Source organism: Ovis aries, chromosome 24 (genome assembly GCF_016772045.2).
Source record: "Ovis aries strain OAR_USU_Benz2616 breed Rambouillet chromosome 24, ARS-UI_Ramb_v3.0, whole genome shotgun sequence".
Taxonomy (NCBI): domain Eukaryota; kingdom Metazoa; phylum Chordata; class Mammalia; order Artiodactyla; family Bovidae; genus Ovis; species Ovis aries.
The window spans coordinates 11,296,126-11,321,583 of NC_056077.1; the positions used below are offsets into that span (position 1 = coordinate 11,296,126).

At 53.2% G+C, this 25,458-nt stretch overlaps 1 protein-coding gene across 3 annotated transcripts in view; it reads left to right on the forward strand.

Annotated features, from left to right (window-relative positions):
* SNX29 (sorting nexin 29) overlaps positions 1–25,458 on the forward strand; it is a 605,150-nt gene that overhangs the window by 95,523 nt on the left and 484,169 nt on the right. The gene's annotated exons all lie outside the window — the stretch shown is intronic.

Here is a 25,458-nt window from a genome sequence, read left to right on the forward strand (position 1 = left end):
ACTTTACAGAGTCTGGGAGGAAGTCAGGGGTGTGGGTGCCTGGTTGTGGACTTGAATTGTGGTGTGTGGTCCTTAAGCTCCCTGAGCTGTGAAACCTGATACCTGGGTTCATGCATCGTTTTGTTAAAGCAGGAGCCCCCAACCTTTATGCCCCTAGGGGCCAGTTTCATGGAAGACAATTTTTCCATTTACCCAGGGGCAGGGATGGTTTCTGGATGATTTAGGCGCTTTACCTTTATTATGCCACCGCAGACGTGACGGGAGGCGGAGCTCTGGCAGTTACGCACGTGATGGGCAGTGGCTGTGAATGCAGATGAAGGTTCTATCACTCACTGCCTTTCCCTTCTTGCTATGTGGCCCGGTTCCCAGCAAGTCTTGAACTGGTACCAGCTTGGGGGTTGAGGACCCCTGCTATAAAGGACACAAAGGTGGAGCAGCAGGGAGGCTGAGGGATCCGTGTCCTTCACGGTTTCAGGGTTTGCCTCCTGCCAGGAGCTACAGAGGAGGTTTCTAGTTGGGTTTCCTTTGTATCCTTGGAGGAATCACTTTTGTACATAAGGGAGAGTGTGTCTCTCAAAGATGGGTGAAGGTTGCTAATGATCAGGTGCAACCTGTTGACAACCTTACCACTCAGAAAAGGTACAGCAATTAAGGTTAGGTTTCAGTCCAGTTCAGTCGCTCAGTCGTGTCCGACTCTTTGTGACCCCATGGACTGCAGCATGCCAGGCCTGTCCATCACCAACTCCTGGAGCTTGCTCAAACTCATGTCCATAGAGTCGGTGATACCATCCAACCATCTCATCCTCTGTCGTCCCCTTCTCCTCCTGCTTTCAGTCTTTCTCAGCATCTTTCTCAGAGTCTTTTCCAGTGAGTCAGTTCTTCACATTAGATGGCCAAGAAATTGGAGTTTCAGCTTTAGCATCGGTCCTTTCAGTGAATATTCAGGACTGATTTCCTTTAGGATTGACTGTTTTGATCTCCTTCCAGTCCAGGGGACTCTCAAGAGTCTTCTCCAACACTACAGTTCAAAAGATCAATTCTTCAGTGCTCAGCTTTCTTTATGGTCCAACTCTCACATCCATACATGACTACTGGAAAAACCATAGCTTTGACTAGACTGACCTTTGTTGGCAAAGTGATGTCTCTGCTTTTTAATGTGCTGCCTAGGTTGGTTATAGCTTTTCTTCCAGGGAGCAAATGTCTTTTAATTTCAAGGCTGCAATCACCATCAGCAGTGATTTTGGAGCCCAAGACAATAAAGTCTGTCACCTTTTCCATTGTTTCCCCATCTGTTTGCCATGAAGTGATGGGACCGGATGCCAAGATCTTTGTATTTTGAATGTTAGTTTTAAGCCAGCTTTTTCACTCTCCTCTTTCACTTTCATCAAGAGGCTCTTGATGAAAGGTTAGGTTTGAGTGGCTTTATATAATAAAGAATAAACCAACCAGCTGTGGCTTAATATGATAGAAATCACCGTTCTGTCCAGAGGTAGGTAGCCTGGGCCAGTGTGTGGCACCAGAGAGTAGGGCTTCTTCTGTCTTGCCTCATTGTCCAAAATGGCTGTGTTAGGTCCAGCCATCTCATTCTCATCCCAGGTATCAGGAATGAGGAGGGGGCAAAGGAGAAACTTCCTCCATTTCCTTAGGTAGGATTCAGGAATCTGAACTTGGAAAAGAAATTACCACTTTTCCTCTAGCCTCTGACTGAAATTTAGTATTCAGTATTGCCTTCATTTTTTATTAATTTATTTTTAAAAAATTAATTAACTTTGTTTCTGCCTGTGCTGGGCCTTCTTGCTGCATGGAGACGTTCTCTCACTGTGACGCGCAGGCTCTAGAGAGTGGGCTTAGTGGTTGTGGTGCACAGCCTCAGTTACCCTGTGGCGGGTGGACTCTTCCTGGACCAGGGATTGAACCCATGCACCCTTCACTGGCAGGAGGATTCTTAACCACTGGACCACTGGGGAAATCCTTAGTTTATTTATTTTTAGTTGAAGTTTTATTTACAATCTCCAGGTGTCGGAGAAGGCAATGGCATCCCACTCCAGTACTCTTGCCTGGAAAATCCCATGGATGGAGGAGCCTGGTAGGCTATAGTCCTTGGGGTCGCTAAGAGTCAGACACGACTGAGCGACTTCACTTTCTCTTTTTGCCTTCATGCATTGGAGAGGGAAGTGGCAACCCACTCCAGTGTTCTTGCCTGGAGAATCCCAGGGACGGGGGAGCCTGGTGGGCTGCCGTCTATGGGGTCGCACAGAGTCGGACACGCCTGAAGCAACTTAGCAGCAGCAGCAGTTCCAGGTGTACAACACAGTGATTCAGCGTGTTTATGGGTTATGTTGGGTACAAAGCCACTGTGATGCATTGGCTGTGGTCTCTGTGCCCCTGTAGTTTATTTTGCCCATCGTCGTTTGTACCTCTCACCTTCCCTCCATTTTGCCCCTTCCCATTGTCTCTCCCTCCTGGTAACTGCTCGTTTGTCCTCTGTATCCATGAGTCTGTTATTCATTTGCTGTGTTCTTTTGTTTGTTTTATTTTAAGATTCCACGTATAAGTGATATCATACAGTATTTATCCTTTCCTGTATAAGTGTGGTACCTTCTGAGTCCATCTCTGTTGCTTCTGATGGCAAAGTTTCATTCTTTTTCATGGCTGAATAATATTCTTCTGTGTGTGTGTGTGTCTCTGTGTATCTTCTTCATCCACTCATCTGCTGATGGATGCTTAGATTGCATTTTCTTTAAGGTTGAAAGTAGCAGCGAATCATAGAAACCTTAGGAGTCTCAGTCACGCAAGCGATAGAAGTCACTGGCTCCTGTAACAGTGATATGAAAAAGATCTCACGATGTCACTGCTGCTTGGAAATAGAGTTTTTTTAATGAGAAACTGTAAAATCCTGTGTAGTAGTCTGTCACTTGTCTTTTTCACATTTTGGTAATTCTGTTTTAGTATAATCAGTTTCCTCTGTAATCTTGAGTGTTTTATGTCATGTGTTTTAAAACATTTTTCAGAGAAGAGACCCATGGGCTTCATCACCAGACTATGCAGTGGGTCTCTGGCACAAAGAAGATGAACCTTCCCCTCCCCCAAGCAGTAAGGACCCTTCCTAGAAAGCGCACACAGGTTCCCACTTGTGTGGCTGACATCCGTCCCAAGGCCTCCCCGACCACTCAGGAGACAACGTGTCCATCCCGTTTTCTCCCCAAAATAACCCCACGGCTAAGGAAGGAAGAGGGTTTCCCTGGTAGCTTAGCTGGTAAAGAATCTGCCTGCAATGCAGAAGACCCCGGGTTGATCCCCTGGGTTGGAAAGATCCCCTGGAAAAGGGAAAGGCTACCAACTCCAGTGTTTTTCTGTGGAGAGTTCCATGGACTGTATAGTCCATGGGGTCACAAAGAGACACGACTGAGTGACTTTCACTAAGGAAGAGTGGAGTCGGAGGGGCATCCAGTGGTCTTTTATTTATTTAAAAAGAAATTTTTTATTTTTGACTGCGCCGGGCCTTAGGTGTGGCATGTGGGATCCATCTCTGACCAGAGATTGAGCCCAGGCCCCCCACATTAGCAGTGCGGCGTCCTAGCCACTGAACCACCAGGGAAGTCCTAGAAATGGAGTTTTATGTGATTCCTGCACTGGAGAGAGCCACTCTTGGCTGCCTTGAGTAGCAGGTAACTGAAAATAAAGACAATGAAGAGGAGCCAGCGCTAGTGGGTTGGCCCAGACATGGTTGCCTGTCTAAGGATGAGAATGGTGCCAGCACTATCTCAGTGCCAAAGGCAGGTGTTACTGTGTTTCCAGAAGTCAGCAGGATGAGTGGAAGCGGGCAGAGGCATTGTCTCTCTGCCTGTCTGACGCCTGTCTTCTCGGCCCCTGCGGTGCTGCTGTGGGTCACACTGTGACGGGGAGGGCTGAGCCCTTACTGTGGCGCCAGGTGCATCTGCTCTGAATCACACCAGTTTTCACCTCATTTGCATTTGTTTTGAAAACAATGATGACCCTGAGATTGAGGGCAGGAAGGCCAGACTTCCTTGGTGCCTCGGCCTGGGCTCCATTAGCAAGGATACGAATGCCTCGGTGCTCCACACCCCGCCCGGCCCCGGGGCGCCCAGCAGTGTGCTCTCGCGTGGGCCTCCTGCACCCTGGGATGTGATCTCGCCATCTCAGACACGATGGGCTTTGTCAGCTACTCTTCAGGGTCAAGAGAGATCGTGGTCTGTGGGTCTGCCTCAGACATCTTCTGACTTTGAGGAAGATGCTGGCCCGTGTTTCAATAAGGACATGCCTCTGAATGCACTTGACTTATGCTGATGGCAGGGATCTAGACCGGTTTTTTATTTTTAGTTGTACGCTTTAAATAGAAAAAGGGCTTCCCTGGTGGCTCAGATGATAAAGAATTTGCCTGCAATGCAGGAGACCTGAGTTTGATCCCCGGGTCGGGAAGATCCCCTGGAGAAGGGAAAGGCACCTTCCCTTGGACAGAGTAGCCTGGCAGGCTACAGTCCAAGGGGTCGCAAAGGGTCGAACAGCTGAGCAACTGTCACTTTTTAAAACACAGTTTTACTTGTTTTTATTTTTGGCTGTGCTCGGCCGTCATCGCCTGCGAGAATGGCACTCTGGCTGTGGTGCTGGGCTTCTCGTTTCGGTGGCTTCTCCTGGTACGGGTCCCGGGCTCTGGAGCACAGGCTCAGTAGTTGTGGCACATGGGCTTAGTTGCTCCATGGCATATGGGATCTTCCTGGACCAGGGACAGAACCCCTGTCTCCTACACTGGCAGGTGGATTCTTTACCACTGAGTCCCCCGGGAAACCCAGCCCTACACTTTTCTAACAGTGTGAATCTGGTTTTCTTATTTGGTATCTTTGGCAAATCCAGAGCTTACAGCCTGCATCTCTGAAGAAAAGCTTCACTACATCCACATTTTGACCTTTGACACCCGGTAGCAGTGTGGAGTGTGGGGGATAAGGGTGTGTATGGTGGGGGTTCTGTTTCTGCGGTGGTGGCTGTAAATTTCAGGGAACCTTCACAGAAATTCTTGTCTGTCCTGTGGGTGTTCCAGACGAGAGATCAGAACCCTTAGAAGTTTTGCCAGCGTGGGTGCTTTTGACTTGTACCCTCCCCATCTCGCCCCTGCCTCCTGTGTTATTGCAAAAAAAAAAAAAAAAATGAGAGCTAGCCTGTCTGGGTATCCAGGGAGTATTATTGTACTTTGCTAGGGTTGCTGTTAACCAAGTACCCCGCATTGACAGCGTAAACAGCAGAAGTGTGTTTCTCGTAGTTCTGGAGGCTGGAAGTCCCCTAGGACCCAGGCGCTGGCAGTCTGGTTTCTGGTGAGGCCTCTCTCTTGGCTTGGCGCCTTCTCTCTGTGAGCGTGCATCCCTGGGTCTCTTCTTCTCATAAAGAAGCTTTAATTGCCTCTTTAAAGTTCCTACCTCCAAATGTAATCAAAACACACGAATTTGAGAGAGACGAAATTCCCAGGTGGCCCAGCGGTTAAGAACCCACCTGCCAATGCAGGAGACTTGGGTTCGATCCCTGGGTGGGGAAGATCCCCTGGAGGAGGGCATGGCAGCTCACTCCGGTATTCGCGCCTGGAGAATCCCACGGACAGAGCAGCCTGGTGGGCCGCAGTCCACGGGGTCACAGTCGGACACGACCGAAGGGACTGAGCGTGCACGCCCACACGTACGTATGTGCAGCAGCTTGGATTCCTCTCTAGAGGAGACGCTCAACTCTCACGAGCCCCAGAGGAGCCTGGCGGGGAGCCCCAACCCTGTCCCCTGGACGTTGCCCTGATGTCCCACCAGGCGACCCCCAGCCCGCGTTGTAGCCGCGTCACCCTGTCAGAGGGTCCTCCGCTGCCCACCCTGGCGCCCCAGTCTTGGGCTTCCGGCCCCAGAACGGTGAGCAGTACATTTCTGTTGTTTATCAGCCGCCCAGTCTGCTGTGTCCTGTTATTGCTGCTCAAACGTACTGAGACCCTGAGGGTCAGTGAGGTCGTGACCCTGGCCGTGCTGAGCCCACGTCGCCTCTCGGCCTCCCAGTCCATCCTTCCGCGAACGCTCCCGCAGTCGCGGCTGACACCCGCTGTCCTGGGTTCATGTGCCACCTAGTGGATGGTCCGGGAACTCGCCCTGCAGTCTCTCCCCGCACCTCTCCACCGCTCCCTGCCCAGAACCCAGGGCCTCTGCCACTCTTCTTCCTGCAGATGGCTCTCGGAATTTCACCTGAAAAGTTTAAAGCGAAAGGCGTTCAGTCGTGTCCGACTCATGTGACTCCAGTCCATGGAATTCTCCAGGCCAGAACACTGGAGTGGGTAGCCTTTCCCCTCTCCAGGGGATCTTCCTAACCCAGGAACTGAACCCAGGTCGCCCACATTGCAGGTGGATTCTTTAGCAGCTGAGCCACCAGGAAAGCCCAAGAATGCTGGAGTGGGTAGCCTGTCCCTTCTCCAGCGGGTTTTCCCGACCCAGGAATTGAACCGGGAACCTCTTGCATTGCAAGCGGATTCCTTATCGACAGAGCTACCAGGGAAGCCAGAGGCGATCATTTTCACATCTTCCTGAAATAACAAATATTTAATTTAATTATTATTCAGATCCTTTTAACTCCCGTTCTCTTTTCTCCACCTTTATTTCAGAAATCTTTGTCTCTCTTTTATGGGATCAAAGTATGACCTTATTTTGAAGGGGTAAATAGAAAAAGAGTTTGCCTAATATACTGGAATGGACACAAAAGAAAATCGTATATTTTTGAAGTGAACCTGGATGCAAGAAATCCGTGTGGTTCACCTCTAAGGCCTTTAAAAATACCCAGCAGGACTTCTCATTCTACCCTGGAATTGGCACAATATAGCTTTCCACCTTGTCATCATTTGCTGTTGAAGCTGACTTATTCCAGACACCAAATTTTATGATGAATAAAATTCCATTTTCCGTTTTGCAGTTCCGTTTAACTTTTGGTATTCTTTTAAACTGAACTTGTGGCAACAGTGTTTCAACAGAATTTTAGATTAAATAGTCCTCAGATCCTAGTCTGGGGTCCATGAGGGTCCAGATGGGGGCGGTGGGCATGAGAGTAGCCGTGCAACAGCACCGTCACGATGGAGGTTGACCCAGGCCCCACGGGTGTTTCTGGAATAGCAGGCATCTCTGTTTTGGCCAGGTGTGCGTTAGTAAGCAGGGTTAGCTAATACTGAGGACTCGCAGGCAAGCGTGGTTCACGGGAATGGCAGAGGAGGGGCTCTTGGTGGTCAGTGATAATTATGATGATGATTGCTGCTAAGTTGCTAAGTCACTTCAGTTGTGTTTGACTTTGTGCGACTTCATAGATGGCAGCCCACCAGGCTCCCCCGTCCCTGGGACTCTCCAGGCAAGAACACTGGAGTGGGTTGCCATTTCCTTCTCCAATGCATGAAAGTGAAAAGTGAAAGGGAAGTCGCTCGGTCGCATATGACTCTTCGTGACCCCATGGACTGCAGCCTACCAGGCTCCTCCATCCATGGGATTTTCCAGGCAAGAGTACTGGAGTGGGGTGCCATTGCCTTCTCCAATGACGATGATTAATACTCATTAAATGGTATCACCTCAGTCAATGCCAGAAACACAGTCCATCACTCACCAGTTTCCTTCCACCCTCTGACAGGCTGGTTGAATGATGAAGAGCGCTTAACATATGATCTTCCCTCTTGGCAAATTTTTGAAGAGTGCTTTTCTGGATGAAAAAAAAAGTGCACTTTCCTTTTGTCCCTTTCTTTCTTCTTTCTCCCATTCTTCCACTATTTGATATATTTTTTCTTTTTGCACGTTCAGAACCTTTTTATGCCACTGCTGACCAACTGGTTGACAGATACAGCGATGCTCCTTGCTTGCACTTGGCAGAGCAAGAGACCAGAGTCTTGCCCTGGGGCTCAGCAGGCCGGTGGGAGGAGACATGTGGCGGGGTGCTGGGGGGCTCAGCAGACTGATGGGAGGAGACACGGGGGGGGCGAGTTCTGGGGGGCTCAGCAGGCCGGTGGGAGGAGACATGGGGGGGTGCTGGGGGGCTCAGCAGGCCAATGGGAGGAGACACGGGGGGGGTGCTGGGGGGCTCAGCAGGCCGGTGGGAGGAGACACGGGGGGGGTGGTTCTGGGGTCTCAGCAGGCCGGTGGGAGGAGACACGGGGTGGGGGGGTGCTGGGGGGCTCAGCAGGCCGGTGGGAGGAGACACAGGGGGGTTCTGGGGGGCTTAGCAGGCTGGTGGGAGGAGACACGGGTGGGGTTCTGGGGGGCTCAGCAGGCTGGTGGGAGGAGACATGCAGGGGGGATGCTGGGGGGCTCAGCAGGCCGGTGGGAGGAGACACGGGGGGGTGCTGGGGGAATCAGCAGGCCGGTGGGAGGAGACATGGCGGGGTGCTGGGGGAATCAGCAGGCTGGTGGGAGGAGACATGCAGGGGGGATGCTGGGGGGCTCAGCAGGCTGGTGGGAGGAGACATGGGGGGGTGCTGTTTTCAGGTGTGTTACTCTGGAAGGTCTCTCTCTCGGGAGTCAGGCTGCAGGACGCGGCGCCGGGGCTGGGCTTGGGGGCACCTGGGCGGAGGTGAGGGGGTGAGCTGAGCCGGAGGGCCTGGGTTTTACCCCCAGCGCAGCAGCACGTCAATGCGGGGTCTGAAGCAGGAACCACCTGACTCTCGCCACTCGTTCTTGCAGAGCGCAGACTGTTGAGCTGAGTGCCTGCCTTTCTCCTTCCTGGAGAAGGAGAGTGGTAAGAGGCGGCCCTTCCTCTCCTGAGTGGACCCTGAAGGGCCTCCCTTGTGCCTCGCAGTTGACTCTGCCATCCTCACTTTCTCAAGCACTGACAGTGCCTAGTGGGTGCCCTGAGTGCGGGGCGCTGACACCCATAGTCCAGACAGACGTGCTAAGGGCGACGGTGGGAGAGGCTTGGGGTAGCAGGCCATTCTGGAGCCTCTGTCCTGGGGTCAAGCCCCAGCTCCAGGAACTTCCCAGCCACGTTTCTCTTTCCTAAATATTTATTTGTTTGGCTTCACCGGGTCTTAGTTGTGACATACGAACTCCCAGTTGGTGGCACGCACCCCGACCAGGAATCAAACCTGGGCCGTCCACCTTGGGAGCACGGAGTCTCAGCCTCTGGACCACCAGGGAAGTCCCTTGGTTTCTTTTCCTTTTTCCCCGGACTCTCTGGGCCCTGGTTCCTCATTGGTAAAATGAAGACACTTACATTGGCTTGTCAGGGTCGATTGGAGGGTTAAATGCTCTAACATCCCAAGGCACAAAACCTGAGGCCTGAACCAGGCGTTTTATGGGGTCAGAGCCTTCTCCTGTGTGGAGAAGCTTCCATAGATGGTGAGCGTTGCTTATCTGGTTCTTCAGAGTCGGGTCATTGCCTGTGGAGGCTGAGGACCTGGCTGAGGACGGAGAACAGTGAGAGACTCAGTGAGACGTCCAGGGTCATCTCACCGTGTGCAGGCATCAGGCAGTGGTGTCACCCCAGGCCCCAGGGAGGCCAGCTCTTCCCAAAATTTTTTCTGGGGATCCTCTTTGGGGATCAGCTCTGAGTCCATTCAGTAGCCCCAAGGGTCCACACTCTAAATCCTGTTGTTGTGGTTTAGTCCCTAAGTCATGTCCAACTGTTTCGCGATCCCCATGGATCGCCCAACAACCAGGCTCCTCTGTCCGTGGGATTTCCCAGGCAAGAATACTGCAGTGGGTTGTCATTTCCTCCTCCAACGGATCTTCCCCACCCAGGGACAGAACTGGCATCTCCTGCATTGGCAGGCAGGTTCTTTACCACTGAGCCACCTGGGAAGCCCACGCTCTCAGCCTTAGTCAGAGCTAAACCTGTAGGATTCTTGACTCTGGTCTCCTGTTTCCATGCTGGTTGTTTCCAGATGATGCCTGCTAGGCTTCAGATACCAGATCCACCTGTAAGTTCGTACTTACTACTGGGGGCAACTAGAGATCTTCTTTCACGGAGGGCCTGGAAAAGATGAATAATGTAGGTGTCTCCCCGTGTATTTTCCAGCTGTGAACCAGGCTGTGTCTAAGCTGTCACTCAATTTTCCCAGCACTCCTGCAAAGTGGGGGTGTTGGCTTCATTTTGCAGTTGGAGAAGTGGAGGCTGTGGTGAAGGTAGGTCCCACTGCGAGGACTTGGGGGAGCCTGGGTTCCTCTCCCACTGCTGTTCCTGGACACTTGCAGCTTCTGGAACGCTCTGCCCTCAAGCAAAGCATTCAGGCCTGTTGAAATGACCCCATGGGAGAGGCTTCCCTTCTCTGGCTGCCCATCTGAGGGCCTGCTACCGTCACCCGCCTCTTAACACCCACCTTTTTGTCTGCCGGCTCCTCCAGTCCCGGTGCCTAAAACCCTGCCGGCCGTGTACTTGCTGCTCAAAGACACTTTAGTTGGGACTTCCCTGGTGGTACAGTGGGTGGGAATCTGCCTGCCAGTGCAGGGGACAGGGGTTTGATCCCTGGTCGGGAAGATCCTACATGCCGCGGAGCAGCTAAGCCCGTGCACCATGACTACTGAGCCTGCAGCTGCAACCACTGAAGCCTGTGCCCCATGGCCAGAGAGGCCACCGCGCCGAGACCCCGTGCACCACAGCTAGAGAGCAGCCCCTGCTCGCCATGACTAGAGGAAGCCCGCACAGCAGTGAAGACCCGGCACAGCCGAAAACAAACAAACAATAAAAGACACTTTAGTTGAAGGCGTGAAGGAAGGAAAGCACGGATGTGTATTCTCGTTCTAACACATGAAAAATCACAAAGGCTCTGAGGAATGAGCTGAAAGTGAGCTCCCCGAGCACAAGCATACACCTGTTCTCATCACCTTGGCAGTCCTCGCCTGGTCCTCGGGAAAAACCCTAGACTATGAAGCTGTCTGCGGAGTGGAGGAGTGCGTGACTGTTTGCCCCATTCTCCGTTGCATCAGGGAGGAGGCAGCTGGGGCAGAGGGAGCACCAGCCTGTGAGTCGGGAGCACCTGGTTCTGATTCTGGCTCCAATAGCGGCAGGCCCTTGCTCCTCTCTGGGCCTCAGTTTCCCCAGCTCTAAAGCGGAGGAGCCCACCCTCAGGGGCTCCTTGCTCTTCTAGCCATCTGTTCCAAGAAAAGGCCCTGATGTTCACAACCCCCTTTGCAGCCATTCCAGCACTGTGTTGTCGAAGTCCGGATGATTCCAGCGTCAGGCCTGGTCTCCTGGGCTGTCCTGATGGTGAGGCAGGCCTGTGCATCTCCCTCTCGCTGAATGTTTCCTCTGCAAATGTGTCGACTGTTGCATTGACTTTGAGTGACCTTTGGCTGCGGGAGCTGGTATCCATGATCACACTGGGTCTGATATTTGGCCTGCAACTTTCTCGACTCTGGGCCAGGTGTTGGTCGATGTGGGAAGTGTGACTGGGCCCAGGCTCCTGGAGACTGCTTTGAAACGATGCTGTCTTCCAGAATGTGTAAAGCAGCATCAGCATTCTTTATGAGAGGCAAAGGTCACCTTCAGGTTTTCATTCTGAGAGGCCAGCAGCCTTCCCACGATCACTGCCAAGTTTCCGTCATCGGTCCTGCTAGTCCATACGTGTACACCCATTGTCTCTGTGCATCCCTGTTTTTCTGGTGCCTGGTGTGGGTGGTGGTGGATGGATTGCTGTGAAGGCAGCCTTTCGGGGTGGAAGGAATGCTGGAGTCAGGCAGCCCACAGTGCTGCTGTTCGAGAGCTGTGTGACCATGGGCAAATGCCGTGCCTTCTCTGACCTCGGCTTCCCAGTCCATGAAATGGAAGTCATGTTACCTGCTTGCAGGATTCTTCTGAGGTCTAGCCCAGAGCCTAGGCTATATTGTCTAGGAGCTTCTCAGAGGCCCACAGATAGTTTACGAGACCTCAGAAGCCTCTTGCAGTTGTGTGAAAAATGATGTTTGTGTATTTGTGCTCCTTTGTGAATTTTCCTGGAGAGAAGGTCCTTTGCTTTTATCACTCTCCTTCAAAGGATTGCAGACCTCAGAAAGAAGTAAGAGGACTTTGTGATAATTGCACCTGGCATCTGCCACAACCTTCAGAATCTCGGTATCGTTATTCTGCTTCCTCACGGTCCTTCCAGCCAGACTGACTGTGTTCTTACCCACCTCCTTCCTCAGATTAGCAGTGGGGAGTTATTTAACCTGTCCGGGCCTCTGTGTTCTCCTCTATATAAAATGAGTCTCTGCTAATCGCACGCGTCTGACAGGGTCGTGAGGATTCAACAAATGAATCCGTGAAAAATGCTCAAGATGGTTTATATAAATTATACCTTTATAGGAAAAACGAAACGTAACGTGACTAGGAAGAGTGCCTGGCATATTAAATGCACACTATGTCTGGAAGGTGCTATTTTGTTGTTAACATCCTGAAGGGGTACCTTGCTGGCTAGTCATCCTGCAAACAGCGTCTGGGCCTTCTCGTTGACCTGCAGGTGGACAGACCTGATTTTCAGTTTTCCCAACATCATCCTTCCCTCAGAGGCCCCTTGGGGGTGCCTTCTTGTGGCGTCTCCTCCTCAATCTCCCCTCTCCTCTAGAGGAGATGAACCTGTGTACTCCTTCTGTGAGGCCAGTGGCCTCAAGAATGGAAGTGTGGGGCTTTCCTGGGCGTCCAGTGGTTAAGAATCCACCTGCCAACGCGGGGGACGCGGGTTTGATCCCTGGTCCGGGAAGATCCCGCATGTCGGGGCGACGAAGCCCCACACTCCTGAAGCCTGTGCACCTTGAGCCTGTGCTCTGCAACCAGGGAAGCCACCTCAAGGAGAAGCTGTGCACTGCAGTGAGGGGCAGCCCTGATCACTGCATCTAGAGAAAGCCGGTGTGCAGCAGCACAGACCCAGCACAGCCACAAGGAGATAAATCTTAACAAAGGAGAGAGGGAATGGGTGTGTGATGAGATAGGACAGTGGCTCTCAGCCGGGAGTGAGCTCAACCCCTAGGGGGCACTTGGCAATGACCGCGGACGATTTTGGTCATCACGGCTGGGATACGGATGCTGCTGGAATCTGGTGGGTGATCCCCAGGGATTGCTGCCAAATGCCCTGCAGCACATGGGCCAGGCCCCACAGTGGAGAAGTATGCAGCCCCAAATGCTGGTGCCCAGGATGAGAAACCCTGAACAGGCAGTGGGGCTATTTTCCAGGAGCCATATTTTTATTTTAGAGTTGGGTTTTTTTTTTTTTTTTTTTGGTTGTTGTTTTTAAACCACCTGCCTCCTGCATGATTCAGGGAGTGAAACAGGCTAAAAATGAACCTGAACGAAATGACAGATCCCAGAAAGCATTCGTTCTTGCCTGTGCACTGGGGAGCTGTTTAGTTCTCTCACCTCTGCACTGAAGGTGATTTAGAGGGGCTGTAGGGTGCATAAGGACGAACACCTGTAAAAGTTACCAGAATAAATGATCTCAGCCTGATGGCCGCAGTGACAGTCACACCCAGCGTGTGTAGCTCATTCGACTCTTTTGCGACCCCCTTGGACTGTGTAGCCTGCCAGGCTCCTCTGTCCGTGGGATTTCCCAGGCAAGAACACTGGAGTGAGTTGCCATTTCCTGCTCCGGGGGTCCTCCCGACCCAGGGATGAAATCGGAGCCTCCTGCACTGCAGGCGGATTCTTTACCACTGAGCCACCAGGTGCTGTTTTCCAAGAAGATAATTGAAAGTCCCTTCAGTTGATACTTACTGGCATTCATGTCAGCCTTGTGTTCCTTCACTTTCTCTTTAGAAAATGAGTTTCTGCCCTCTAATTTATTTCTTTGTTTGAATATATGATGATTTGGGAAGTTGCAAGAAACCAGGCTCAGCCTAATCTCTGTTGGTTGCAGGAAGAGCAGCTCTGGAGCCACCAGGGGGCGCTCTAGCCCTGTCTCTGCCTGCCTCTCCCTTGCTTTCCTTCTAGGGCTTGCTGCTGGCTCAATTTCTGATGTCCAGCGCCGGTGCCCTATTTTAATGGTGAGGGGGTGGTGGGGGCAATGGTCTTTTCTAGAGGAAAACATCACGCGCTCACAGAACATCCTATTTGCTGTCAGCACAGTTGTGGCGGTAGGTTGCTAGTCACTTTCTGGATTAGGTGTCTGGCTGTGTTTTTGAAATGCAATATACAGCTAATTAGAAAATATTTCTCTTTGTTGTTACTTTTCATGAGATATAATTGATTATCCAGGGATATTATTCAGCACTTGAATCCCAATCATTGCCTTCTTTTTCCTTTTTTGGGCGGCGGAGGGAGTGATAGGTAGAGGGGAGAGTTAAGCCCAGATAATCAACCTGATCGCTTCCCTTTGATTTCTCCCCACTTCTGATCTTGAGCCCAGGCAGAGGGGGCAAGAGAAACATCCTCGGTTGTCAGCAGGCCTGGCTGAGCGTGTCCTTTTTCCTCCTGGCTATTGTGGGAAGGGATTCTCAGTACTAGTGAGGAGGTCTGGCTGGTTGCCTGGCAACGCAGTTCCAAACACTGGGCAGCTTGGAGAGCCCATAGTAAATGATTCAGAGGGAGATGGCCAGGCCCCCACTGCCTGGGTGAGGGCTTGACAATGCAGTTTCAGGAGGAGGGAGTGGGCCAGCAGCCCACACGCTGGTTGTGCAACCACACGGAGTGAATCTAGTTGGTGTGTGTACATGCCAAGTCGCTTCAGTCGTGTCCGACTCTTTGTGACCCCAAGGACTGTAGCCTGCCCTTGGGATTCTCCAGACAAGAATACTGGAGTGGGTTGCCATGTCCTTCGCCAGGGGATCTTCCCGACCCAGCTTTTGAACCCGCGTCTCTTATGTCTCCTGCATTGGCCCGTGGATTCTTTATCACTAGAGCCACCTGGGAAGCCCAAATTTAGTTGGTATAGTTGACACAAAGCCTCAGATTGGGCAGGTTTCTTGCAAGGGGAAATTTCCCACTGAATTTTGTCTATTAGACTTTCAGTGCCTGACTTGGTAATTGGAACATTCGAGATGGAATTTATTTCATTTATTAAAAAAAAGTTAGTTTTGAAAATCAGGAGTGTAGTTGCTTTACAATGTTGTGATGGTTTCTGCTGAACTATGATGTGAATCAGCTATATCCATACATATATTCCCTCCCTCTTGAGAGGATGGAGTTTAGACATGTGTCTCCATTCTTCATTCACCTGTTATTCAGCCCACAAAGATTTACTGAGCACCTGTCACATGCCGGGCCCTGGGGAGTCCAGGTGACCATGACCCAGCTCTGCCCTCAGAGGCCCTGGGCCTGAGGGTCACCGTCATCCAGGTGCAGATCATAAGAGAACCAGCATCTGAGTCGTGTGGACCAGATGAATTGGTGCGGATGAAGGGCTCCATGCCCCTGCGCTCAGGACCTGGTCGATGGGAGCTCCTGCTGCACAGCCACTGCCCACCGGGAGCTGAAAATCCAGGGGAAATAACAGTGGCCATTAAATACAGAAACAAAAAAAATAAAATACTGAAACGAAGAGCGATTGCACAGAGGGAAAGGAAGGCAGTTGGATCCCTCCCCCCTGGGGTGATGGATTCTTTGTTACCTGTGTGTGACCTCCGCGGTGACCTTCCCCCACCCTTACCCTGCAAGAGTTCCCCCCCATCCCGGAAGCGGGGAATCCTGATCCGAGTTTCAGATCAGCAGCACAGCTCCAGCCTCTTACCTGGAGCCACAGAGGCCTGGAACCACGCTGGGGGCGGGGCGGGATGATCGGAAGTCACACAGACCGTGTTTCCGCGCGTTCCTTAAACAGCAAGGGGCAGATCAGTGCCAGTGGGGGAGATGAGGGTGGTGAGGGTGCGGGCTCGCTGGGGAGAGGGCAGTGGAAGAGGAGAGGGTACAGGGGTGGGAGTGAGGGAAGCCTGGACGAGGAGGAACAGGCATGCCCAGAGAGGGGCGGCCGCTAGGACCCCCGGGCTGTCGGAGGGGCTTTTCCCACCCTAGGGGCGGTGGGGGGTGGAGGAGATGGGGCCACCGCAGCTCAGTCCCTTGCCCTGTTCACTCCGCCTCCACCACGACCCCCCCCCCCCCCGTCTCCCCCCCCCGTCTCCCCCCTCCCCCGCGTCCCCCGCCTCCCCCCTGCCCCCACCCGCCCCGCCTCCCCCCGGCACACCCCCCCCTCCCCCTGCGCCGCCCACACCCCCACTACCCCCCACCCCCCGCCATGTGCCTGCAGCCTCGCCCCAGCCCCGGCCCAACCGCTCCCCAGGGCCTTTCCAGGAAGGAGTCTCCCTTGCAGTGCTTTAGGAGGTGGCACTGCCCTTGCAGGACTTCCCTTGTGGCTAGCTGGTAAAGAATCTGCCTGCAGTGCGGGAGACCCGGGTTCAGTCCCTGGGTTGAGAAGATCCCCTGGGGAAGGAAAAGGCTACCCACTCCAGTATTCTGGCCTGGAGAATTCTGTGGACTGTATAGTCCATGGGGTTGCAAAGAGTTGGACGGGACCGAGCGACTTTCCCTTTCACTGCCCTTGCAAAGCTCCCCCCACCCACAGCAGGTAAGCAGGGGGCGGCTGTGAGCTCCTGGTCTCAGCGTCCTCTCGGTTCTTTTTTGAGCCACACATGATCTATTTTTTTCCTTTTGAGTTTTCTCCTTTCAGTAGAGGTCGGTTGATCCCCGCAAGAGTCACCCTTAATAACTCTGACTCCTCATTTGTCCACACATGTTGGAAGGAGGGAGCTCCTGGCCCCTAAGCCAGGATGACTTTGAACTTGAGCTTCCTTGTCCTCTCTCTCAGCCCGGCCTGGTTGCAGCTTATGTAACAGCTCGGTGTGGTTCACGGCGGGTCCGAAACAGGCTTCTTGCTCAGCTGATGAGGCACCAGTTGCACCCGTTTGAAGTGTCAGCTTTGCCGCCAGGAGAGCCAGGAGGTGGGGGCCGTTTAGAAGGTGGGGGTCGCCTGGCTGGGTGTGGATGGGACCAGTCACCCTGGGCTGTGCCTTGAAAGGAGAGGGGTGGTGAGAACACCCCAGCTCCTACAGCCCTGGCCCTGCCGGGCCCACTCATTCCACTCCGTGGGCCCCTTTTCCTTATTTCTAAAAGGAGCTAATAACACCCACCGGTGAGGAGCCACTCATTCAGCTTGGGGGCCTGATCAGTGAACCGGAGGGGGCACCTGTGTGTCGGTTGTGCCCAAATTCTTCCAACTCTTCCTTCCTCCAACTCCACTTCCTACCCACTTCGCGCCCCCCACCCCGATCTTAAACATCAACTTAAAAAATTACTGTTAACATTTTTTGTTTTATATATTAATACACTTATGTGGGTTGAAAAACCTCAACAGGTAACTGCTGGGCACAGCGAAGTTTCCCTTCCTGTCTCATCTCAGCCCCAGCTCCCCCTGCAGGGTTCTTAGCTTTGCAGTTCAACATCTGGGAGCCCACAGCCGTCAGGCCGAATTGGGGGTCAAAGGGACAAAGCTGGCGCTCGCCTGTGACCGTCCTCGAGTGCTTTGCAGTGATGCCCCCATGTTTTGGCGGCTCTGGGCTGCTCCGGGGCTCTGCACGCAGGGTCAGGTTCTGCCAGCCGTGCCGCCCGGCTGCCTGGGGCATCCTTCCCTCCCCAAACCCCCCACCCTTCCTTTTTTGGCCTGCGTAGCACTTCCTCATCCTTTAAGATTCGGCTCAGATGTCACCTCATCTAGACAGAGAGATGCAGATCAAAATGGTAGCTTGTTATTAAATCAAGTTGATTGTGAAACAGAGCTTTAAGCCCGTGGGCAGGTGGGCCTGTATAAGCACCATCTGAGTGCCTCCTGAGTGTACACCGTGGCGGGTGGGCCGTGGCTGTACCCCCGAGAGAGGGGGAGACCCTGCGGGTGCTGGGTCTGGCCCAGTTCCCCCTCTGGGCTCTGGAGTGCGACCAGTCACCTCTCTCCTGGGAGCAGAGAGTGAGGAGCGGAGAGATGGGATGGGGGCAGGGGGAGCCTTGTTCCAGGTAGAAATGGACAGTTAGGGACTTGGCAGTTCCCTTCCAAGCTCCTTGCTTGGGAAGAGACATCGAGATTTCAGGCTGTTTTTAGGTGTATGATCAGAGGTCAGTGACTTTGCTAAGGCAGTTTTTTCCTTCTGCAAAACAGGGTCACTAACCCATCCCCCCCAGATCTGCTGGGAATGTTTGGTGAGATAAAGCAGGTCAGGACAGGTGCGTGAATCTGTGGGGTGAGCGACTCCCACGAGGCATCCGTGCAGCAGACAGTTGCTGAGGGCCTCCACGTGCCAGGTGCCGTGTGGACTCTAGGGCAGGAGCCTCAGTCTCCATGTGGTTTCCTGTGAGTTAGATTACTCCCTGTCTTGTGCTCTGGAGGGTGTTGCCAGCATCCCTGGCCTCTGCCCATTAGATGCCAGCACCCCCGCCCCAGCTGTGACCCCTGAACTGTCTCTGGCGTTGCCAGGTGTTCCCTGGGGGGATGTCACTGCTCCAGCAGGAGACATGGGGCTTCCGTCCCAGAGGGGGAGCATGGACACCACAGACGTGTGTCAGGCGAGGGACTGTTGGAGCAGTGAAATGGAACGAGAGCACAGATGGAGGGGGCCAGAGGGGCTGTGGGTCCTGTTGTCTGTGAAGGTCCATCTTCACAGGGGGACTCGTGAGTCAAGGCCTGGACGGAGTGGGGAGGGGTGTTCCCAGCAGAGGGACAGCCCGTGCAAAGGCCCTGGAGTCGGAGGGTGCTAGGTGTGGCTTAAGCAGAATAAGTCTTGGACGGTAGGTGGTGAGGGTAGGGCAGGTGGGGAGGCTTTTGCTTTTACTCTGAATGAGACGGGGAACCATCAGGGGCTTTAGTGCAGGGGAGGGACTCCATCTGACCTGTGTCCACTGGGTGGAGAGTTGATCGGGGGGAGGGGCTGGAGGGCCAGGGAGACGGCAGGGGCAGCAGCTGGTCCAGGCAGGAGATGCTGGCCACACAGAGGCAGGTGTAGGACTCTCCTTGTAAGAAGGTGACCTCAGACGGTGAGTGCAGTACACGTCCATGCTCTCCACCCGGCGCACCTCTCTCCACCCCAGCCCCGCTCCTCCAGGGATTAAGAGGCTCTCCCCATCTTTTAGCTGCCATTGCCACCCTCTTCTTGACCCACCATTTCTTGAGTGAGCACTTCGTAGCTTTCTATCACTTTCTGCTAGGATGGGGAGGCGTGGTGTGTCTTGAGCCCTTTTCTGGGCTGGAGGCGGCAACCTCTTCTGTTCTCCTTGCTCAAGGCTCTTTTTCCCCTCATCTAATTGAGACATCCTAAGGTAGCTTTTCCCCCGGCTTTGTCTTTCAGGATCTTTGGTTTCTCTCTCAGTGTCTTCCTCCCTCTAATGAACAGTTGACCCCTAATTAATTTTAATCATTTTATACTGGCAACTTGAGTTAGTCACAGCTGTCCCTTGATGTCTTTTTAATGCATCCTTGTTTTTCCATTTATCATCTCTCCATGGTGTTCTTGTAATCATTAATTTATTCATTCATTCCTAGAGGCCTAACTGTGTGATTAGGGCCCTTCTAACATTTACTGGTAAAAAGATGAAATATACTTGAGAAAAATAACTTCCTCTCACTTCCTAGAATTGAAAACTCTCGTCTTGAGAGCCAGGCTCTCCCCGCAGAGGCGGCAGCCCCGAGTCAGAACTGGTCTCCTTGAAACTGTGGCTGCCCTGGTCCCGGACCATCTGACCCTTAGATGCTTTGTTTGAAAACCAAGCTGTCGTTTGATGCTTGTGGGTGCTTAGGTGACAGGAGAATCTTCTCATTGGATCCCAGACATAGACGTCACCCTCCCCCGAGATCTCTGAGGCCAGCGCTTTTGGGAATGTTCTTGTCACCTGAGTTGCCTGGCCAAGTGGCCTCACCTGTGGTCACCCGGGATCAGTTCTGGGTTTGGGATCCTTTTCGTGCGCTGTGTCCACACTGCTCTTTGTTGTTTTGGTTTGGGCTCCGGCAGGTCTTTGTTGTGGCGCGTGGGCTTTGTCTCGTTGCGGTGCTCAGGCTCCAGAGCACAGACTCAGTAGTCGCAGTGCAGCCTGTGGCATGTGGGATCTTAATTCCCCAGCCAGGAGTTGAACCTGCGTCCCACGCACTGGAAGGCGGATTCTTAACCGCTGGACCACCAGGGAAGTCCCAGGAATGATTTTTGTAGTGCACAGAATAGGTGATGTACCGATGGCTATGGAAATCTCTTAACTTTCTCTGTGAAGGTCTTTGATGAAAGTAGTTGGTGACCCTTGGCTTTATTGCCAGAGCCTTCTTTGCCTTGTGGAGATAGGTCCCAAGGAATGACTATGCCAAGTAGAAGGACCTAGAAAGGATGCCAGAGGCTGGTCCCGCATTCCGTGTCTGCGGGAATGTGGCTGGCTCCCCTCCCGCAGGCGTGCCTGGCTGCCTCCAACCTGCCTGCACTTCATCTCCACTTCTTCGTGCCCTGTTCCTGGTCAGTCAACCCAGGGAGGAATGGAGGCTTACCCTGCATTTCCAGGAAGTCAGCCTGCATCCTTAAAGTGTGAGAAACACCCTGCACATTTGTCTTCACAGTGAGACCCACAATCGAGCCCAGTATGAAGCCGGGCTGTATGAAGAATCCAGTTTTAACACATTATTGACCAGGGGATTTTTGCAGAAACTAATGCCTGTGGCTGGTGACTTGTTTTATAAGTGAATACTGAAACGTCTCTGATCAATAATGTTTGGGTAACAAAAGATGTATTGATAAGTCTCTAGTCAATAGATTGTTAAAAGAGTATTTCGGGAATAAGTCCATTAACGAATTTATGATGAAGTTTGACCCTTGAGTCTAAATTAGATTTTTCTTTTTTTCCCCCCTCTTCTGAGTAGCACTGATCACTTAACACAGGAGATGTCTTTTTTCAGGTAATAAGTTAGCAATCCCTGGTGGCTCAGTGGTTAAGAGTCTGCCTGCCAACGCAGGAGATGCAAGAGATGTCGGTTCCATCCCTGGGTTGGGAAGATCCCCTGAAGCAGGAAGTGGCAACCCACTCCAGTGTTCCTGCCTGGAAAATCTGTGGACAGAGGAGCCTGGCGGGCTACAGTCCATGGGGTCCCAAGAGTCGGACGTGACTGAATGACTAAACAACAATAACAAAGTTAGCAATAGACTACAATGGCGACATTTTGCAGAAGCTAATGCCTGTGGCTGGCCACCTGTGTTTCCAGAGATTCCTGCACCCCCCCCACCCCCCCCAGATTCATCACCTGGTCCTGTGACGTTGCCCCAAAGTGGAGCAATCACTCTGGAGAGGCGAGTCTGGCCCAGTTCTCTTTGTGTGGGTGTTAAGTTCAGGTGACTGAGCGGAGAAGTTGGGACTGAGGGACCCCGACTGGATGTCTTTAATGCCGTTTGGTCTGTGTCAGAGGAGACAGAGCAACTGCTTTCTGGAGGGCAGCCTCCATTATCCGTCTTCACTGAGGCAGCTCCTCCCCGGGTACCGAGCGGATGTCTCCCTGTAAGTCAGGGGAGGGAGGTGGCAGAGACGCTGCAGCGAGATCAGCTCAGCTTCCTGCGAGATGCTTCCATCAGGGACCTGGGAGGCCCCGCCTCTGTGAATCTCCTCCGCTCTTCCTGGCTGGCGTGGGCTGAGAGATGGGACCAGTCACCCCGCCAGCACGTTCTTTGCTGCGTCGGGAGGTGTGACTGTCGGGCCTCGGGCAGGAAGTTGCTCTGTAACAAGGACCCAGAGTAACACTGGTCTAGACAGGCTAGAATTTGATTTCTCCCCACACAGCAGCTGGGGACCCAGCGTCCTCTCATCTGGTCGCTCTGTCGTCTCTCCCCATTGCCCTCGTCCGCCTGCACGTTTCTGCCTGAGAGGAGGCACGGTCCCTGCTCCTGAGGGTGCGGACCCCAAGTTTCTAGCCTTGCTTCCACCCACCTCGCCTCGCCTGGAGGGAGTTAGAGAGTCACTTCCAGCTGCTGCGGAAGGTGGAAGGTGTATTTATTCCACGTGGTCCTGTGGTCAGCTGTGCACATGGACGGAGGTGCGCAACACCATCAATCTGACCAGTGCATTTTCTTGGAAAATATGTATTTATAAACACACACACATGCACACACACACACATGGGCTTCCCGGGTGGCACCGTGGTAAAGCATCTGCCTGCCAATGCCAGAGACACTAGAGATTTGGGTTCGATCCCTGGGTCAGGAAGATCCCCTGGAGGAGGAAATGGCTACCCACTCAGTCTTCTTGCCTGGAAAATCCCATGAACAGAGGAGCCTGGAGGGCTACAGTCCATGGGGTCGCGAAGAGTTGGACACGACTGAGTGACTTGAGCACATGCACAGATAATATAGAAAATTTTCTGTTCAAAAGATTTTAAGCCTCACAAGAATTTATAAATTGTAGTAGAGAATTTCCACATGCCATTCCCTCAGCTTCCCTCGATAGCATCCTACAGAACAATAGCACATTGTTAGAACCAGGGAAAGGACACTGCTACAGACCTTATCTGGGTCCCGCCAGTTCTCACGTGAGCTGTTGCATGTGTTTGGAGTGGTGAGAGATGCTGTCACTTACGTTGGATCTGCGTGGCCAGCGCCATAGGTGGCCCCTTTGAAACTCCCTTCGTGGTTGCCCATCCGCGGGGGTCAAGTCTGGGGCTTCCGTGAGCAGCCCCCACCTCGTCTCCCATAGCCCTGTGCCCTTGACCTGCACACAAACAGCTGGTTCCGGCGCTTACTGTGTGGTCACTTCACTTCGTGCCTTTGCTTATACCCATAGGTGCCAAACTAGCGGGCCACAGAGGGGTTCTGTTTGGGCTGTGCAATGATGAAAACCTTCTTAGAAATTAGTTGCTGACATTGAGTCATCAAGAGATTTTTGTGTTAGAAACAGCATCAATAAACCAGTACATTTGACCTCAGTGGAAAAACCTGAACCTTTGTGGTCCTTGGGCGTGTTTGCATAGCCGCATCCTTGTAGAAGGCCATTACTACACTCCTTCCAGCCCCATCCAGGGGTCCCCAGGGAGCTGAGTGTGCCCTTCCTGACAGAAGTAGTTTCCTCTGTTGTGGGGGTCTTACTCAATTTGGGGGTGACTCCTCCTCACTCCAAGCCTCTGTGCAGGTATCTTTCCTCCGAGGAAGGGCTCCTTGGCCCCCTTCACCCACAGGCTTTTGGGGGCCTCTGCAGTCTTTGCTGGCCTCCATCACTCAGCTCCCTGCCCACTGTTAGCCTGGCAGCTGCCCCTGCAAGTCTTCAAGCTCCTGGAGGGCAGGGGGCTGGCTCAGGCGTCGTCTCTTCTTTCCTCCTCTGTGTGTTGGCAGCGTTGTGCCTGGTGCCTGGCCCTTCGTGAGTGATTCATCACTGCTGGTCGAGTGAACAGAACAGAATCAAGGTGATTAATAGGTGATGGGTAGGTGTCAGCGCATGGGCTGCCCTCCTGCAGCAGGACTCTGCCCTGAGCCGCATGCTCGCGCTTCTTCCCCAAGATCCTGGGGGAATTTGTTCTCTTGTCCATCTTATGTGTGAAAACCTGCAGCCTGGAGAGGCCACAGAGCTGGTTTTCAATGATAGAATGAGATACTTACCGGCGAAGCTATGACATGACTTTGGCCATGGGCTTTTTTTTTTTTTTTAATGGCCACGGATTGATTGACAGCCCCAGATTGAGACATAAATATGTATTAAGAATTGCCAGAAAAGCACAGGAAAAAGGGAAAGGTCAGTGTTGAGGCAAAGAGATTTCCTGTTGATGTATCAATTGCTGTTGGAAGTCCCCAAGAGGATAATTATGCCAGTCCAGCCGAGATGGCAGACGGGCCTGGCATCGGAGGAGAGGTTCTTCCTGGACGATCCTCGGGGCATGAGAAGCCTCCTGGTGGCAGGGGACGCTGACTTTTCCTAACCTTCCCTGATTCTCTTCGAGAGGCACCGAGGGAGATGAGGAAGGGGTCGGAGCAAGGTTGGAGGAGGATGCTACCTGGCTGTCAGGCCAGGTTTCCCGTTCCGGTGCCTCTTCAAGGAAAGTGCTGTGCCAGGCCCTGGGGAAATACACTTGGTGACTTTCGCGAAGCAGAAAGACCTGACCCCGGAGAGCTGGGAGCCCCTGGATGCTCGCTCTGGCTCCAGCCTTTTAAACCTTCGCGTGTTGGAGGTGCAGTGTCTTGTCTTTTAAAATTTTCGGCTGCCCTGGGTCTTCATTGCAGCACATGGGCTTTCTCTGGTTGCGGCATGGGATCTTAGTTCCCCAACCAGGGTTTGAACCCACGTCCCTGCATTGGAAGGCGGGTTCTTAACCACTAGATCCCCCAGGGAAGTCCTCTCTCCTTTTAGGAGAGGGTTAGAGGTGTCCAGGCTTGTGGGGCCCCTACTGTTGTATGTGGGCACTGTGCGGCAGGAGCTCTTCCGGCCTGAACTCACTCAGTTCCCCTGGCAGCCCTGTGAGTTGGGTGGTCATAGCCCTGTGCCCAGAGGCCACCGCTGGGGACCAGGGAGGTCAGTTTGGCTCCTCAGAATTACCTAGCCGGTGCTTGCTGGGACAGGGACTCGACGCAGGCCCAACCCTGAGGCCTGTGCCCTGTTCGCCACGCCATGTGGTGGCCTGACTCCTGCCCTGGTCCTGACCGACTGCGCGTGGGGCCCTGTCATCACGCCGTGGGGCCGCGGCGGCAGGAAGCTGTCCAGCTCAGAGGCAGCACCCGCTCTAGAAAGCTCTTGTGAGAAAGACAGGAAAATCCGTATAGAACCTGGCGTTAACCTCTCTAGCTTCTGGTGGCCTCGTCTTTGAAATGGAGTGAATCCACCTGCCCGCTTTCCTTGCAGGACACAGCGAGTGTGGTGTTTGCGGGGGTCAGCGTTGGAGGTGAGGCTTGGGCTCTGAGCTGGCGGGCTGTTCCTCAGCCTCGGCTCGTCTGTCTCAGGTGACTCTCTGCTCGGGAGGCGTTTGGCCCTCCGACAGGGTTCCCGAGGCAGGAGAGGGGTGGACATGTTATTTGTTTACTTCTGCTCAGTCAGGCCTGGCCCTCACAGGGTTCAGCAGCCCGCCCTCCCCAGCTTAATATCTCTGGCCGCCCACCGTGGTGCCTGTGTATTCATCTGATTAAAGACTAATTTTCTAGCTCCCAAGGTGGAACTTGGCATAGGTTTTCTTCTTGTCTCCAGATGAGTGGGTTTTACACAGATGCCTCAGACTGTAAGCTGTGAGGAGCCCAGAGGCAAGCTTGCAGGGTGCCCCACCACAAGGATGAAGATGAGGAGGGGAGGGGGTCCCGGTCACAGGGCTGCTGTGTGGGCTGGCCGGCTTAACTCCCTGGCGTCCGCAGGGCTTAGCACCGGCCCACCATCATCTCCCCCCAGGCCTGTTAGGCACAGGCCCTGAGCCCCTGGAAGACAGGCTGGCAGCCTGGGAGAGGAAACCTGATTAGGAGTAGAAAAGAACATTTTCCCCAGGGTTTAAATAATTGGAATGTGTGCAGGGATGCCTGGAAAGAGATACTGAAGCGTCGTCCACAGCACGCTCGCCCTCTTGGGGGGACGGCGGTTTGCCTGGGCAGATGGGAA